The sequence below is a fragment of the Ambystoma mexicanum genome, unplaced genomic scaffold (assembly GCF_040938575.1).
Source record: "Ambystoma mexicanum isolate Mex_15411 unplaced genomic scaffold, UKY_AmexF1_1 Mex_scaf1, whole genome shotgun sequence".
Lineage (NCBI taxonomy): Eukaryota > Metazoa > Chordata > Amphibia > Caudata > Ambystomatidae > Ambystoma > Ambystoma mexicanum.
Window position 1 is genome coordinate 257,059 of NW_027182324.1, and position 18,058 is coordinate 275,116.

Sequence of the window (18,058 nt, forward strand, 5' to 3'; positions counted from 1 at the left end):
TGGAGTTTCAGTCAATTGGAAAACATTTTGAAAAGTTATATTGCAACAGAAGCCCAGCCTTAAAAAAATGGATTTCACTTCTAAATGATTACATGAGGAAGGAAAGGAGACCAGATGCAAAAAAGGTGCTGTGGCTTAGTTGGTTAAAGCGCCTGTCTAGTAAACAGGAGATCCTGAGTTCGAATCTCAGCAGCGCCTGTCTGCTTTTTTTTCGACCAATCTGTCTCCCCAATATTAAAACTTTGTACAAAGATTGCTATTTCATGCTATTTAGAAGCACAGTCAGGCTTGAAATGTTGGCAAAGCATCCAAAAACTCTGGACTCCACTACCTTAGAGTCATATTGCCCAAGGTTGCGATGCCATCAGAAATAGCACATATTAGAATGAGCAATTCATATTTCCTGCTTAATTTTTTGTAAAAGAAGCAATGGTACGCGTGAACGGTGACTTGAACCCTGGAACCTCAGATTAAAAGTCTGATGCTCTACCGACTGAGCTATCCAGGCACAGGGATCACTGCCCATTTGAAACTTGATTTTCACTCTACAGCACCTCCATACATGGCTACCTCACTGGTCAATAAAGGAAATGAATTACTAGTGCATTACACACATTTTGACACTGGAGACATAACTTTTTTCAGTCATTCCGTATCCAGATATAGAGATTTGCAGCATCTAGGACTTTAATGTTCACCCACTTACGGATTTGAATGTTTTGCCACATTCATGAGTGCAAACTTGCTCCCCAGTAAAGACGAACATGTGCTCCTCAATGCACACACTGGGCAATGCAGTCCACTCTAAATCGACGATTAATGACATGCTCGTTTTGTGCAATGGAGTTTCAGTCAATTGGAAAACATTTTGAAAAGTTATATTGCAACAGAAGCCCAGCCTTAAAAAAGTGGATTTCACTTCTAAATGATTACATGAGAATGGAAAGGAGACCAGATGCAAAAAAGGTGCTGTGGCTTAGTTGGTTAAAGCAAGTGCCTGTCTAGTAAACAGGAGATCCTGAGTTCGAATCTCAGCAGCGCCTGTCTGCTTTTTTTTCGACCAATCTGTCTCCCCAATATTAAAACTTTGTACAAAGATTGCTATTTCATGCTATTTAGAAGCACAGTCAGGCTTGAAATGTTGGCAAAGCATCCAAAAACTCTGGACTCCACTACCTTAGAGTCATATTGCCCAAGGTTGCGAAGCCATCAGAAATAGCACATATTAGAATGAGCAATTCATATTTCCTGCTTAATTTTTTGTAAAAGAAGCAAAGGTACGCCTGAGCAGGGACTTGAACCCTGGACCCTCAGATTAAAAGTCTGATGCTCTACCGACTGAGCTATCCAGGCACAGGGATCACTGCCCATTTGAAACTTGATTTTCACTCTACAGCACCTCCATACATGGCTACCTCACTGGTCAATAAAGGAAATGAATTACTAGTGCATTACACACATTTTGACACTGGAGACATAACTTTTTTCAGTCATTCCGTATCCAGATATAGAGATTTGCAGCATCTAGGACTTTAATGTTCACCCACTTACGGATTTGAATGTTTTGCCACATTCATGAGTGCAAACTTGCTCCCCAGTAAAGACGAACATGTGCTCCTCAATGCACACACTGGGCAATGCAGTCCACTCTAAATCGACGATTAATGACATGCTCGTTTTGTGCAATGGAGTTTCAGTCAATTGGAAAACATTTTGAAAAGTTATATTGCAACAGAAGCCCAGCCTTAAAAAAAATGGATTTCACTTCTAAATGATTACATGAGGAAGGAAAGGAGACCAGATGCAAAAAAGGTGCTGTGGCTTAGTTGGTTAAAGCGCCTGTCTAGTAAACAGGAGATCCTGAGTTCGAATCTCAGCAGCGCCTGTCTGCTTTTTTTTCGACCAATCTGTCTCCCCAATATTAAAACTTTGTACAAAGATTGCTATTTCATGCTATTTAGAAGCACAGTCAGGCTTGAAATGTTGGCAAAGCATCCAAAAACTCTGGACTCCACTACCTTAGAGTCATATTGCCCAAGGTTGCGATGCCATCAGAAATAGCACATATTAGAATGAGCAATTCATATTTCCTGCTTAATTTTTTGTAAAAGAAGCAAAGGTACGCCTGAACGGTGACTTGAACCCTGGAACCTCAGATTAAAAGTCTGATGCTCTACCGACTGAGCTATCCAGGCACAGGGATCACTGCCCATTTGAAACTTGATTTTCACTCTACAGCACCTCCATACATGGCTACCTCACTGGTCAATAAAGGAAATGAATTACTAGTGCATTACACACATTTTGACACTGGAGACATAACTTTTTTCAGTCATTCCGTATCCAGATATAGAGATTTGCAGCATCTAGGACTTTAATGTTCACCCACTTACGGATTTGAATGTTTTGCCACATTCATGAGTGCAAACTTGCTCCCCAGTAAAGACGAACATGTGCTCCTCAATGCACACACTGGGCAATGCAGTCCACTCTAAATCGACGATTAATGACATGCTCGTTTTGTGCAATGGAGTTTCAGTCAATTGGAAAACATTTTGAAAAGTTATATTGCAACAGAAGCCCAGCCTTAAAAAAGTGGATTTCACTTCTAAATGATTATTTGAGAATGGAAAGGGGAAAGGAGACCAGATGCAAAAAAGGTGCTGTGGCTTAGTTGGTTAAAGCGCCTGTCTAGTAAACAGGAGATCCTGAGTTCGAATCTCAGCAGCGCCTGTCTGCTTTTTTTTCGACCAATCTGTCTCCCCAATATTAAAACTTTGTACAAAGATTGCTATTTCATGCTATTTAGAAGCACAGTCAGGCTTGAAATTTTGGCAAAGCATCCAAGAACTCTGGACTCCACTACCTTAGAGTCATATTGCCCAAGGTTGCGATGCCATCAGAAATAGCACATATTAGAATGAGCAATTCATATTTCCTGCTTAATTTTTTGTAAAAGAAGCAAAGGTACGCCTGAACAGGGACTTGAACCCTGGACCCTCAGATTAAAAGTCTGATGCTCTACTGACTGAGCTATCCAGGCACAGGGATCACTGCTCATTTGAAACTTGATTTTCACTCTACAGCACCTCCATACATGGCTACCTCACTGGTCAATAAAGGAAATGAATTACTAGTGCATTACACACATTTTGACACTGGAGACATAACTTTTTTCAGTCATTCCGTATCCAGATATAGAGATTTGCAGCATCTAGGACTTTAATGTTCACCCACTTACGGATTTGAATGTTTTGCCACATTCATGAGTGCAAACTTGCTCCCCAGTAAAGACGAACATGTGCTCCTCAATGCACACACTGGGCAATGCAGTCCACTCTAAATCGACGATTAATGACATGCTCGTTTTGTGCAATGGAGTTTCAGTCAATTGGAAAACATTTTGAAAAGTTATATTGCAACAGAAGCCCAGCCTTAAAAAAGTGGATTTCACTTCTAAATGATTACATGAGGAAGGAAAGGAGACCAGATGCAAAAAAGGTGCTATGGCTTAGTTGGTTAAGGCGCCTGTCTAGTAAACAGGAGATCCTGAGTTCGAATCTCAGCAGCGCCTGTCTGCTTTTTTTTCGACCAATCTGTCTCCCCAATATTAAAACTTTGAACAAAGATTGCTATTTAATGCTATTTAGAAGCACAGTCAGGCTTGAAATGTTGGCAAAGCATCCAAGAACTCTGGACTCCACTACCTTAGAGTCATATTGCCCAAGGTTGCGATGCCATCAGAAATAGCACATATTAGAATGAGCAATTCATATTTCCTGCTTAATTTTTTGTAAAAGAAGCAAAGGTACGCCTGAGCAGGGACTTGAACCCTATACCCTCAGATTAAAAGTCTGATACTCTACCGACTGAGCTATCCAGGCACAGGGATCACTGCCCATTTGAAACTTGATTTTCACTCTACAGCACCTCCATACATGGCTACCTCACTGGTCAATAAAGGAAATGAATTACTAGTGCATTACACACATTTTGACACTGGAGACATAACTTTTTTCAGTCATTCCGTATCCAGATATAGAGATTTGCAGCATCTAGGACTTTAATGTTCACCCACTTACGGATTTGAATGTTTTGCCACATTCATGAGTGCAAACTTGCTCCCCAGTAAAGACGAACATGTGCTCCTCAATGCACACACTGGGCAATGCAGTCCACTCTAAATCGACGATTAATGACATGCTCGTTTTGTGCAATGGAGTTTCAGTCAATTGGAAAACATTTTGAAAAGTTATATTGCAACAGAAGCCCAGCCTTAAAAAAGTGGATTTCACTTCTAAATGATTACATGAGGAAGGAAAGGAGACCAGACGCAAAAAAGGTGCTGTGGCTTAGTTGGTTAAAGCGCCTGTCTAGTAAACAGGAGATCCTGCGTTCGAATCTCAGCAGCACCTGTCTGCTTTTTTTTCGACCAATCTGTCTCCCCAATATTAAAACTTTGTACACAGATTGCTATTTCATGCTATTTAGAAGCACAGTCAGGCTTGAAATGTTGGCAAAGCATCCAAGAACTCTGGACTCCACTACCTTAGAGTCATATTGCCCAAGGTTGCGATGCCATCAGAAATAGCACATATTAGAATGAGCAATTCATATTTCCTGCTTAATTTTTTGTAAAAGAAGCAAAGATACGCCTGAACAGGGACTTGAACCCTGGACCCTCAGATTAAAAGTCTGATGCTCTACCGACTGAGCTATCCAGGCACAAGGATCACTGCCCATTTGAAACTTGTTTTTCACTCTACAGCACCTCCATACATGGCTACCTCACTGGTCAATAAAGGAAATGAATTACTAGTGCATTACACACATTTTGACACTGGAGACATAACTTTTTTCAGTCATTCCGTATCCAGATATAGAGATTTGCAGCATCTAGGACTTTAATGTTCACCCACTTACGGATTTGAATGTTTTGCCACATTCATGAGTGCAAAATTGCTCCCCAGTAAAGGCGAACATGTGCTCCTCAATACACACACTGGGCAATGCAGTCCACTCTAAATCAACGATTAATGACATGCTCGTTTTGTGCAATGGAGTTTCAGTCAATTGGAAAACATTTTGTAAAGTTATATTGCAACAGAAGCCCAGCCTTAAAAAAAGTGAATTTCACTTCTAAATGATTACATGAGGAAGGAAAGGAGACCAGATGCAAAAAGAGGTGCTGTGGCTTAGTTGGTTAAAGCGCCTGTCTAGTAAACAGGAGATCCTGAGTTTGAATCTCAGCAGCGCCTGTCTGCTTTTTTTTCGACCAATCTGTCTCCCCAATATTAAAACTTTGTACAAAGATTGTTATTTCATGCTATTTAGAAGCACAGTCAGGCTTGAAATGTTGGCAAAGCATCCAAGATTTCTGGACTCCACTACCTTAGAGTCTTATTGCCCAAGGTTGCGATGCCATCAGAAATAGCACATATTAGAATGAGCAATTCATATTTCCTGCTAAATTTTTTGTAAAAGAAGCAAAGATGTGCCTGAACAGGGATTTGAACCCTGGACCCTCAGATTAAAAGTCTGATGCTCTACAGACTGAGCTATCCAGGCACAGGGATCACTGCCCATTTGAAACTTGATTTTCACTCTACAGCACCTCCATACATGGCTACCTCACTGGTCAATAAAGGAAATGAATTACTAGTGCATTACACACATTTTGACACTGGAGACATAACTTTTTTCAGTCATTCCGTATCCAGATATAGAGATTTGCAGCATCTAGGACTTTAATGTTCACCCACTTACGGATTTGAATGTTTTGCCACATTCATGAGTGCAAACTTGCTCCCCAGTAAAGACGAACATGTGCTCCTCAATGCACACACTGGGCAATGCAGTCCACTCTAAATCGACGATTAATGACATGCTCGTTTTGTGCAATGGAGTTTCAGTCAATTGGAAAACATTTTGAAAAGTTATATTGCAACAGAAGCCCAGCCTTAAAAAAGTGGATTTCACTTCTAAATGATTACATGAGAATGGAAAGGAGACCAGATGCAAAAAAGGTGCTGTGGCTTAGTTGGTTAAAGCAAGTGCCTGTCTAGTAAACAGGAGATCCTGAGTTCGAATCTCAGCAGCGCCTGTCTGCTTTTTTTTCGACCAATCTGTCTCCCCAATATTAAAACTTTGTACAAAGATTGCTATTTCATGCTATTTAGAAGCACAGTCAGGCTTGAAATGTTGGCAAAGCATCCAAAAACTCTGGACTCCACTACCTTAGAGTCATATTGCCCAAGGTTGCGATGCCATCAGAAATAGCACATATTAGAATGAGCAATTCATATTTCCTGCTTAATTTTTTGTAAAAGAAGCAAAGGTACGCCTGAACAGTGACTTGAACCCTGGACCCTCAGATTAAAAGTCTGATGCTCTACCGACTGAGCTATCCAGGCACAGGGATCACTGCCCATTTGAAACTTGATTTTCACTCTACAGCACCTCCATACATGGCTACCTCACTGGTCAATAAAGGAAATGAATTACTAGTGCATTACACACATTTTGACACTGGAGACATAACTTTTTTCAGTCATTCCGTATCCAGATATAGAGATTTGCAGCATCTAGGACTTTAATGTTCACCCACTTACGGATTTGAATGTTTTGCCACATTCATGAGTGCAAACTTGCTCCCCAGTAAAGACGAACATGTGCTCCTCAATGCACACACTGGGCAATGCAGTCCACTCTAAATCGACGATTAATGACATGCTCGTTTTGTGCAATAGAGTTTCAGTCAATTGGAAAACATTTTGAAAAGTTATATTGCAACAGAAGCCCAGCCTTAAAAAAGTGGATTTCACTTCTAAATGATTACATGAGGAAGGAAAGGAGACCAGATGCAAAAAAGGTGCTGTGGCTTAGTTGGTTAAAGCAAGCGCCTGTCTAGTAAACAGGAGATCTTGAGTTCGAATCTCAGCAGCGCCTGTCTGCTTTTTTTCGACCAATCTGTCTCCCCAATATTAAAACTTTGTACAAAGATTGCTATTGCATGCTATTTAGAAGCACAGTCAGGCTTAAAATGTTGGCAAAGCATCCAAGAACTCTGGACTCCACTACCTTCGAGTCATATTGCCCAAGGTTGCCATGCCATCAGAAATAGCAAATATTAGAATGAGCAATTCATATTTCCTGCTTAATTTATTGTAAAAGAAGCAAAGGTACGCCTGAACAGGGACCCTCAGATTAAAAGTCTGATGCTCTACCGACTGAGCTATCCAGGCACAAGGATCACTGCCCATTTGAAACTTGATTTTCACTCTACAGCACCTCCATACATGGCTACCTCACTGGTCAATAAAGGAAATGAATTACTAGTGCATTACACACATTTTGACACTGGAGACATAACTTTTTTCAGTCATTCCGTATCCAGATATAGAGATTTGCAGCATGTAGGACTTTAATGGTCATCCACCCCACGCATTTGAATGTTTTGCCACATTCATGAGTGCAAACTTGCTCACCAGTAAAGACGTACATGTGCTCCTCAATGCACACACTGGACAATGCAGTCCACTCTAAATCGTCGATTACTGACATGCTCGTTTTGTGCAATGGAGTTTCAGTCAATTGGAAAACATTTTGAAAAGTTATATTGCAACAGAAGCCCAGCCTTAAAAAAGTGGATTTCACTTCTAAATAATTACATGAGGAAGGAAAGGAGACCAGATGCAAAAAAGGTGCTGTGGCTTAGTAGGTTAAAGCGCCTGTCTAGTAAACAGGAGATCCTGAGTTCGAATCTCAGCAGCGCCTGTCTGCTTTTTTTTCGACCAATCTGTCTCCCCAATATTAAAACTTTGTACAAAGATTGCTATTTCATGCTATTTAGAAGCACAGTCAGGCTTGAAATGTTGACAAAGCATCCAAGAACTCTGGACTCCACTACCTTAGAGTCATATTGCCCAAGGTTGCGATGCCATCAGAAATAGCACATATTAGAATGAGCAATTCATATTTCCTGCTTAATTTTTTGTAAAAGAAGCAAAGGTACGCCTGAACAGGGACTTGAACCCTGGACCCTCAGATTAAAAGTCTGACGCTCTACCGACTGAGCTATCCAGGCACAGGGATCACTACCCATTTGAAACTTGATTTTCACTCTACAGCACCTCCATACATGGCTACCTCACTGGTCAATAAAGGAAATGAATTACTAGTGCATTACACACATTTTGACACTAGAGACATAACTTTTTTCAGTCATTCCGTATCCAGATATAGAGATTTGCAGCATCTAGGACTTTAATGTTCACCCACTTACGGATTTTAATGTTTTGCCACATTCATGAGTGCAAACTTGCTCCCCAGTAAAGACGAACATGTGCTCCTCAATGCACACACTGGGCAATGCAGTCCACTCTAAATCGACGATTAATGACATGCTCGTTTTGTGCAATGGAGTTTCAGTCAATTGGAAAACATTTTGAAAAGTTATATTGCAACAGAAGCCCAGCCTTAAAAAAGTGGATTTCACTTCTAAATGATTACATGAGAATGGAAAGGAGACCAGATGCAAAAAAGGTGCTGTGGCTTAGTTGGTTAAAGCAAGTGCCTGTCTAGTAAACAGGAGATCCTGAGTTCGAATCTCAGCAGCGCCTGTCTGCTTTTTTTTCGACCAATCTGTCTCCCCAATATTAAAACTTTGTACAAAGATTGCTATTTCATGCTATTTAGAAGCACAGTCAGGCTTGAAATGTTGGCAAAGCATCCAAAAACTCTGGACTCCACTACCTTAGAGTCATATTGCCCAAGGTTGCGATGCCATCAGAAATAGCACATATTAGAATGAGCAATTCATATTTCCTGCTTAATTTTTTGTAAAAGAAGCAAAGGTACGCCTGAACAGTGACTTGAACCCTGGACCCTCAGATTAAAAGTCTGACGCTCTACCGACTGAGCTATCCAGGCACAGGGATCACTACCCATTTGAAACTTGATTTTCACTCTACAGCACCTCCATACATGGCTACCTCACTGGTCAATAAAGGAAATGAATTACTAGTGCATTACACACATTTTGACACTAGAGACATAACTTTTTTCAGTCATTCCGTATCCAGATATAGAGATTTGCAGCATCTAGGACTTTAATGTTCACCCACTTACGGATTTTAATGTTTTGCCACATTCATGAGTGCAAACTTGCTCCCCAGTAAAGACGAACATGTGCTCCTCAATGCACACACTGGGCAATGCAGTCCACTCTAAATCGACGATTAATGACATGCTCGTTTTGTGCAATGGAGTTTCAGTCAATTGGAAAACATTTTGAAAAGTTATATTGCAACAGAAGCCCAGCCTTAAAAAAGTGGATTTCACTTCTAAATGATTACATGAGGAAGGAAAGGAGACCAGATGCAAAAAAGGTGCTGTGGCTTAGTTGGTTAAAGCGCCTGTCTAGTAAACAGGAGATCCTGCGTTCGAATCTCAGCAGCACCTGTCTGCTTTTTTTTCGACCAATCTGTCTCCCCAATATTAAAACTTTGTACAAAGATTGCTATTTCATGCTATTTAGAAGCACAGTCAGGCTTGAAATGTTGGCAAAGCATCCAAGAACTCTGGACTCCACTACCTTAGAGTCATATTGCCCAAGGTTGCGATGCCATCAGAAATAGCACATATTAGAATGAGCAATTCATATTTCCTGCTTAATTTTTTGTAAAAGAAGCAAAGATACGCCTGAACAGGGACTTGAACCCTGGACCCTCAGATTAAAAGTCTGATGCTCTACCGACTGAGCTATCCAGGCACAAGGATCACTGCCCATTTGAAACTTGTTTTTCACTCTGCAGCACCTCCATACATGGCTACCTCACTGGTCAATAAAGGAAATGAATTACTAGTGCATTACACACATTTTGACACTGGAGACATAACTTTTTTCAGTCATTCCGTATCCAGATATAGAGATTTGCAGCATCTAGGACTTTAATGTTCACCCACTTACGGATTTGAATGTTTTGCCACATTCATGAGTGCAAAATTGCTCCCCAGTAAAGGCGAACATGTGCTCCTCAATACACACACTGGGCAATGCAGTCCACTCTAAATCAACGATTAATGACATGCTCGTTTTGTGCAATGGAGTTTCAGTCAATTGGAAAACATTTTGTAAAGTTATATTGCAACAGAAGCCCAGCCTTAAAAAAAGTGAATTTCACTTCTAAATGATTACATGAGGAAGGAAAGGAGACCAGATGCAAAAAAGGTGCTGTGGCTTAGTTGGTTAAAGCGCCTGTCTAGTAAACAGGAGATCCTGAGTTTGAATCTCAGCAGCGCCTGTCTGCTTTTTTTTCGACCAATCTGTCTCCCCAATATTAAAACTTTGTACAAAGATTGTTATTTCATGCTATTTAGAAGCACAGTCAGGCTTGAAATGTTGGCAAAGCATCCAAGAATTCTGGACTCCACTACCTTAGAGTCATATTGCCCAAGGTTGCGATGCCATCAGAAATAGCACATATTAGAATGTGCAATTCATATTTCCTGCTAAATTTTTTGTAAAAGAAGCAAAGATACGCCTGAACAGGGATTTGAACCCTGGACCCTCAGATTAAAAGTCTGATGCTCTACAGACTGAGCTATCCAGGCACAGGGATCACTGCCCATTTGAAACTTGATTTTCACTCTACAGCACCTCCATACATGGCTACCTCACTGGTCAATAAAGGAAATGAATTACTAGTGCATTACACACATTTTGACACTGGAGACATAACTTTTTTCAGTCATTCCGTATCCAGATATAGAGATTTGCAGCATCTAGGACTTTAATGTTCACCCACTTACGGATTTGAATGTTTTGCCACATTCATGAGTGCAAACTTGCTCCCCAGTAAAGACGAACATGTGCTCCTCAATGCACACACTGGGCAATGCAGTCCACTCTAAATCGACGATTAATGACATGCTCGTTTTGTGCAATAGAGTTTCAGTCAATTGGAAAACATTTTGAAAAGTTATATTGCAACAGAAGCCCAGCCTTAAAAAAGTGGATTTCACTTCTAAATGATTACATGAGGAAGGAAAGGAGACCAGATGCAAAAAAGCTGCTGTGGCTTAGTTGGTTAAAGCGCCTTTCTAGTAAACAGGAGATCTTGAGTTCGAATCTCAGCAGCGCCTGTCTGCTTTTTTTTCGACCAATCTGTCTCCCCAATATTAAAACTTTGTACAAAGATTGCTATTTCATGCTATTCAGAAGCACAGTCAGGCTTGAAATGTTGGCAAAGCATCCAAGAACTCTGGACTCCACTACCTTAGAGTCATATTGCCCAAGGTTGCGATGCCATCAGAAATAGCACATATTAGAATGAGCAATTCATATTTCCTGCTTAATTTTTTGTAAAAGAAGCAAAGGTACGCCTGAACAGGGACTTGAACCCTGGACCCTCAGATTAAAAGTCTGATGCTCTACCGACTGAGCTATCCAGGCACAGGGATCACTGCTCATTTGAAACTTGATTTTCACTCTACAGCACCTCCATACATGGCTACCTCACTGGTCAATAAAGGAAATGAATTACTAGTGCATTACACACATTTTGACACTGGAGACATAACTTTTTTCAGACATTCCGTATCCAGATATAGAGATTTGCAGCATCTAGGACTTTAATGTTCACCCACTTACGGATTTGAATGTTTTGCCACATTCATGAGTGCAAACTTGCTCCCCAGTAAAGACGAACATGTGCTCCTCAATGCACACACTGGGCAATGCAGTCCACTCTAAATCGACGATTAATGACATGCTCGTTTTGTGCAATGGAGTTTCAGTCAATTGGAAAACATTTTGAAAAGTTATATTGCAACAGAAGCCCAGCCTTAAAAAAGTGGATTTCACTTCTAAATGATTACATGAGAATGGAAAGGAGACCAGATGCAAAAAAGGTGCTGTGGCTTAGTTGGTTAAAGCAAGTGCCTGTCTAGTAAACAGGAGATCCTGAGTTCGAATCTCAGCAGCGCCTGTCTGCTTTTTTTTCGACCAATCTGTCTCCCCAATATTAAAACTTTGTACAAAGATTGCTATTTCATGCTATTTAGAAGCACAGTCAGGCTTGAAATGTTGGCAAAGCATCCAAAAACTCTGGACTCCACTACCTTAGAGTCATATTGCCCAAGGTTGCGATGCCATCAGAAATAGCACATATTAGAATGAGCAATTCATATTTCCTGCTTAATTTTTTGTAAAAGAAGCAAAGGTACGCCTGAACAGTGACTTGAACCCTGGACCCTCAGATTAAAAGTCTGATGTTCTACCGACTGAGCTATCCAGGCACAGGGATCACTGCCCATTTGAAACTTGATTTTCACTCTACAGCACCTCCATACATGGCTACCTCACTGGTCAATAAAGGAAATGAATTACTAGTGCATTACACACATTTTGACACTGGAGACATAACTTTTTTCAGTCATTCCGTATCCAGATATAGAGATTTGCAGCATCTAGGACTTTAATGTTCACCCACTTACGGATTTGAATGTTTTGCCACATTCATGAGTGCAAACTTGCTCCCCAGTAAAGACGAACATGTGCTCCTCAATGCACACACTGGGCAATGCAGTCCACTCTAAATCGACGATTAATGACATGCTCGTTTTGTGCAATAGAGTTTCAGTCAATTGGAAAACATTTTGAAAAGTTATATTGCAACAGAAGCCCAGCCTTAAAAAAGTGGATTTCACTTCTAAATGATTACATGAGGAAGGAAAGGAGACCAGATGCAAAAAAGGTGCTGTGGCTTAGTTGGTTAAAGCAAGCGCCTGTCTAGTAAACAGGAGATCTTGAGTTCGAATCTCAGCAGCGCCTGTCTGCTTTTTTTCGACCAATCTGTCTCCCCAATATTAAAACTTTGTACAAAGATTGCTATTGCATGCTATTTAGAAGCACAGTCAGGCTTAAAATGTTGGCAAAGCATCCAAGAACTCTGGACTCCACTACCTTCGAGTCATATTGCCCAAGGTTGCCATGCCATCAGAAATAGCAAATATTAGAATGAGCAATTCATATTTCCTGCTTAATTTATTGTAAAAGAAGCAAAGGTACGCCTGAACAGGGACTTGAACCCTGGACCCTCAGATTAAAAGTCTGATGTTCTACCGACTGAGCTATCCAGGCACAGGGATCACTGCCATTTGAAACTTGATTTTCACTCTACAGCACCTCCATACATGGCTACCTCACTGGTCAATAAAGGAAATGAATTACTAGTGCATTACACACATTTTGACACTGGAGACATAACTTTTTTCAGTCATTCCGTATCCAGATATAGAGATTTGCAGCATCTAGGACTTTAATGTTCACCCACTTACGGATTTGAATGTTTTGCCACATTCATGAGTGCAAACTTGCTCCCCAGTAAAGACGAACATGTGCTCCTCAATGCACACACTGGGCAATGCAGTCCACTCTAAATCGACGATTAATGACATGCTCGTTTTGTGCAATGGAGTTTCAGTCAATTGGAAAACATTTTGAAAAGTTATATTGCAACAGAAGCCCAGCCTTAAAAAAAATGGATTTCACTTCTAAATGATTACATGAGGAAGGAAAGGAGACCAGATGCAAAAAAGGTGCTGTGGCTTAGTTGGTTAAAGCGCCTGTCTAGTAAACAGGAGATCCTGAGTTTGAATCTCAGCAGCGCCTGTCTGCTTTTTTTTCGACCAATCTGTCTCCCCAATATTAAAACTTTGTACAAAGGGTGCTATTTCATGCTATTTAGAAGCACAGTCAGGCTTGAAATGTTGGCAAAGCATCCAAAAACTCTGGACTCCACTACCTTAGAGTCATATTGCCCAAGGTTGCGATGCCATCAGAAATAGCACATATTAGAATGAGCAATTCATATTTCCTGCTTAATTTTTTGTAAAAGAAGCATAGGTACGCCTGAACAGTGACTTGAACCCTGGACCCTCAGATTAAAAGTCTGATGCTCTACCGACTGAGCTATCCAGGCACAGGGATCACTGCCCATTTGAAACTTGATTTTCACTCTACAGCACCTCCATACATGGCTACCTCACTGGTCAATAAAGGAAATGAATTACTAGTGCATTACACACATTTTGACACTGGAGACATAACATTTTTCAGTCATTCCGTATCCAGATATAGAGATTTGCAGCATCTAGGACTTTAATGTTCACCCACTTACGGATTTGAATGTTTTGCCACATTCATGAGTGCAAACTTGCTCCCCAGTAAAGACGAACATGTGCTCCTCAATGCACACACTGGGCAATGCAGTCCACTCTAAATCGACGATTAATGACATGCTCGTTTTGTGCAATGGAGTTTCAGTCAATTGGAAAACATTTTGAAAAGTTATATTGCAACAGAAGCCCAGCCTTAAAAAAAGTGGATTTCACTTCTAAATGATTACATGAGGAAGGAAAGGAGACTAGATGCAAAAAAGGTGCTGTGGCTTAGTTGGTTAAAGCGCCTGTCAAGTAAACAGGAGATCCTGAGTTTGAATCTCAGCAGTGCCTCTCTGCTTTTTTTTCGACCAATCTGTCTCCCCAATATTAAAACTTTGTACAAAGATTGCTATTGCATGCTATTTAGAAGCACAGTCAGGCTTAAAATGTTGGCAAAGCATCCAAGAACTCTGGACTCCACTACCTTCGAGTCATATTGCCCAAGGTTGCCATGCCATCAGAAATAGCAAATATTAGAATGAGCAATTCATATTTCCTGCTTAATTTATTGTAAAAGAAGCAAAGGTACGCCTGAACAGGGACCCTCAGATTAAAAGTCTGATGCTCTACCGACTGAGCTATCCAGGCACAGGGATCACTGCCCATTTGAAACTTGATTTTCACTCTACAGCACCTCCATACATGGCTACCTCACTGGTCAATAAAGGAAATGAATTACTAGTGCATTACACACATTTTGACACTGGAGACATAACTTTTTTCAGTCATTCCGTATCCAGATATAGAGATTTGCAGCATGTAGGACTTTAATGGTCATCCACCCCACGCATTTGAATGTTTTGCCACATTCATGAGTGCAAACTTGCTCACCAGTAAAGACGTACATGTGCTCCTCAATGCACACACTGGACAATGCAGTCCACTCTAAATCGTCGATTACTGACATGCTCGTTTTGTGCAATGGAGTTTCAGTCAATTGGAAAACATTTTGAAAAGTTATATTGCAACAGAAGCCCAGCCTTAAAAAAGTGGATTTCACTTCTAAATAATTACATGAGGAAGGAAAGGAGACCAGATGCAAAAAAGGTGCTGTGGCTTAGTTGGTTAAAGCGCCTGTCTAGTAAACAGGAGATCCTGAGTTCGAATCTCAGCAGCGCCTGTCTGCTTTTTTTTCGACCAATCTGTCTCCCCAATATTAAAACTTTGTACAAAGATTGCTATTTCATGCTATTTAGAAGCACAGTCAGGCTTGAAATGTTGGCAAAGCATCCAAGAACTCTGGACTCCACTACCTTAGAGTCATATTGCCCAAGGTTGCGATGCCATCAGAAATAGCACATATTAGAATGAGCAATTCATATTTCCTGCTTAATTTTTTGTAAAAGAAGCAAAGATACGCCTGAACAGGGACTTGAACCCTGGACCCTCAGATTAAAAGTCTGATGCTCTACCCACTGAGCTATCCAGGCACAAGGATCACTGCCCATTTGAAACTTGATTTTCACTCTACAGCACCTCCATACATGGCTACCTCACTGGTCAATAAAGGAAATGAATTACTAGTGCATTACACACATTTTGACACTGGAGACATAACTTTTTTCAGTCATTCCGTATCCAGATATAGAGATTTGCAGCATCTAGGACTTTAATGTTCACCCACTTACGGATTTGAATGTTTTGCCACATTCATGAGTGCAAAATTGCTCCCCAGTAAAGGCGAACATGTGCTCCTCAATACACACACTGGGCAATGCAGTCCACTCTAAATCAGCGATTAATGACATGCTCGTTTTGTGCAATAGAGTTTCAGTCAATTGGAAAACATTTTGAAAAGTTATATTGCAACAGAAGCCCAGCCTTAAAAAAGTGGATTTCACTTCTAAATGATTACATGAGGAAGGAAAGGAGACCAGATGCAAAAAAGGTGCTGTGGCTTAGTTGGTTAAAGCGCCTGTCTAGTAAACAGGAGATCCTGAGTTCGAATCTCAACAGCGCCTGTCTGATTTTTTTCGACCAATCTGTCTCCCCAATATTAAAACTTTGTACAAAGATTGCTATTTCATGCTATTTAGAAGCACAGTCAGGCTTGAAATGTTGGCAAAGCATCCAAGAACTCTGGACTCCACTACCTTAGAGTCATATTGCCCAAGGTTGCGATGCCATCAGAAATAGCACATATTAGAATGAGCAATTCATATTTCCTGCTTAATTTTTTGTAAAAGAAGCAAAGGTACGCCTGAACAGGGACTTGAACCCTGGACCCTCAGATTAAAAGTCTGATGCTCTACCGACTGAGCTATCCAGGCACAGGGATCACTGCTCATTTGAAACTTGATTTTCACTCTACAGCACCTCCACACATGGCTACCTCACTGGTCAATAAAGGAAATGAATTACTAGTGCATTACACACATTTTGACACTGGAGACATAACTTTTTTCAGACATTCCGTATCCAGATATAGAGATTTGCAGCATCTAGGACTTTAATGTTCACCCACTTACGGATTTGAATGTTTTGCCACATTCATGAGTGCAAACTTGCTCCCCAGTAAAGACGAACATGTGCTCCTCAATGCACACACTGGGCAATGCAGTCCACTCTAAATCAACGATTAATGACATGCTCGTTTTGTGCAATGGAGTTTCAGTCAATTGGAAAACATTTTGAAAAGTTATATTGCAACAGAAGCCCAGCCTTAAAAAAGTGGATTTCACTTCTAAATGATTACATGAGAATGGAAAGGAGACCAGATGCAAAAAAGGTGCTGTGGCTTAGTTGGTTAAAGCAAGTGCCTGTCTAGTAAACAGGAGATCCTGAGTTCGAATCTCAGCAGCGCCTGTCTGCTTTTTTTTCGACCAATCTGTCTCCCCAATATTAAAACTTTGTACAAAGATTGCTATTTCATGCTATTTAGAAGCACAGTCAGGCTTGAAATGTTGGCAAAGCATCCAAAAACTCTGGACTCCACTACCTTAGAGTCATATTGCCCAAGGTTGCGATGCCATCAGAAATAGCACATATTAGAATGAGCAATTCATATTTCCTGCTTAATTTTTTGTAAAAGAAGCAAAGATACGCCTGAACAGGGACTTGAACCCTGGACCCTCAGATTAAAAGTCTGATGCTCTACCGACTGAGCTATCCAGGCACAAGGATCACTGCCCATTTGAAACTTGATTTTCACTCTACAGCACCTCCATACATGGCTACCTCACTGGTCAATAAAGGAAATGAATTACTAGTGCATTACACACATTTTGACACTGGAGACATAACTTTTTTCAGTCATTCCGTATCCAGATATAGAGATTTGCAGCATCTAGGACTTTAATGTTCACCCACTTACGGATTTGAATGTTTTGCCACATTCATGAGTGCAAAATTGCTCCCCAGTAAAGGCGAACATGTGCTCCTCAATACACACACTGGGCAATGCAGTCCACTCTAAATCAACGATTAATGACATGCTCGTTTTGTGCAATAGAGTTTCAGTCAATTGGAAAACATTTTGAAAAGTTATATTGCAACAGAAGCCCAGCCTTAAAAAAGTGGATTTCACTTCTAAATGATTACATGAGGAAGGAAAGGAGACCAGATGCAAAAAAGGTGCTGTGGCTTAGTTGGTTAAAGCGCCTGTCTAGTAAACAGGAGATCCTGAGTTCGAATCTCAGCAGCGCCTGTCTGATTTTTTTTCGACCAATCTGTCTCCCCAATATTAAAACTTTGTACAAAGATTGCTATTTCATGCTATTTAGAAGCACAGTCAGGCTTGAAATGTTGGCAAAGCATCCAAGAACTCTGGACTCCACTACCTTAGAGTCATATTGCCCAAGGTTGCGATGCCATCAGAAATAGCACATATTAG

General features: G+C 40.7%; 6 non-coding genes across 6 annotated transcripts; all 6 read right to left on the reverse strand.

Annotated features, from left to right (window-relative positions):
• Positions 1-4,652: 4,652 nt before the first annotated feature.
• Positions 4,653-4,725, reverse strand: TRNAK-UUU (transfer RNA lysine (anticodon UUU)). The gene has a single exon. It is a non-coding gene; the product is annotated as a tRNA-Lys (tRNA).
• A 3,288-nt stretch (positions 4,726-8,013) lies between these two features.
• On the reverse strand, positions 8,014-8,086 carry TRNAK-UUU (transfer RNA lysine (anticodon UUU)). Its single transcript has one exon. It is a non-coding gene; the product is annotated as a tRNA-Lys (tRNA).
• A 1,613-nt stretch (positions 8,087-9,699) lies between these two features.
• TRNAK-UUU (transfer RNA lysine (anticodon UUU)) lies at positions 9,700-9,772 on the reverse strand. Its single transcript has one exon. It is a non-coding gene; the product is annotated as a tRNA-Lys (tRNA).
• Positions 9,773-11,382: 1,610 nt separating this feature from the next.
• TRNAK-UUU (transfer RNA lysine (anticodon UUU)) lies at positions 11,383-11,455 on the reverse strand. Its single transcript has one exon. It is a non-coding gene; the product is annotated as a tRNA-Lys (tRNA).
• A 4,968-nt stretch (positions 11,456-16,423) lies between these two features.
• Positions 16,424-16,496, reverse strand: TRNAK-UUU (transfer RNA lysine (anticodon UUU)). The gene has a single exon. It is a non-coding gene; the product is annotated as a tRNA-Lys (tRNA).
• A 772-nt stretch (positions 16,497-17,268) lies between these two features.
• Positions 17,269-17,341, reverse strand: TRNAK-UUU (transfer RNA lysine (anticodon UUU)). The gene has a single exon. It is a non-coding gene; the product is annotated as a tRNA-Lys (tRNA).
• Positions 17,342-18,058: the final 717 nt, after the last annotated feature.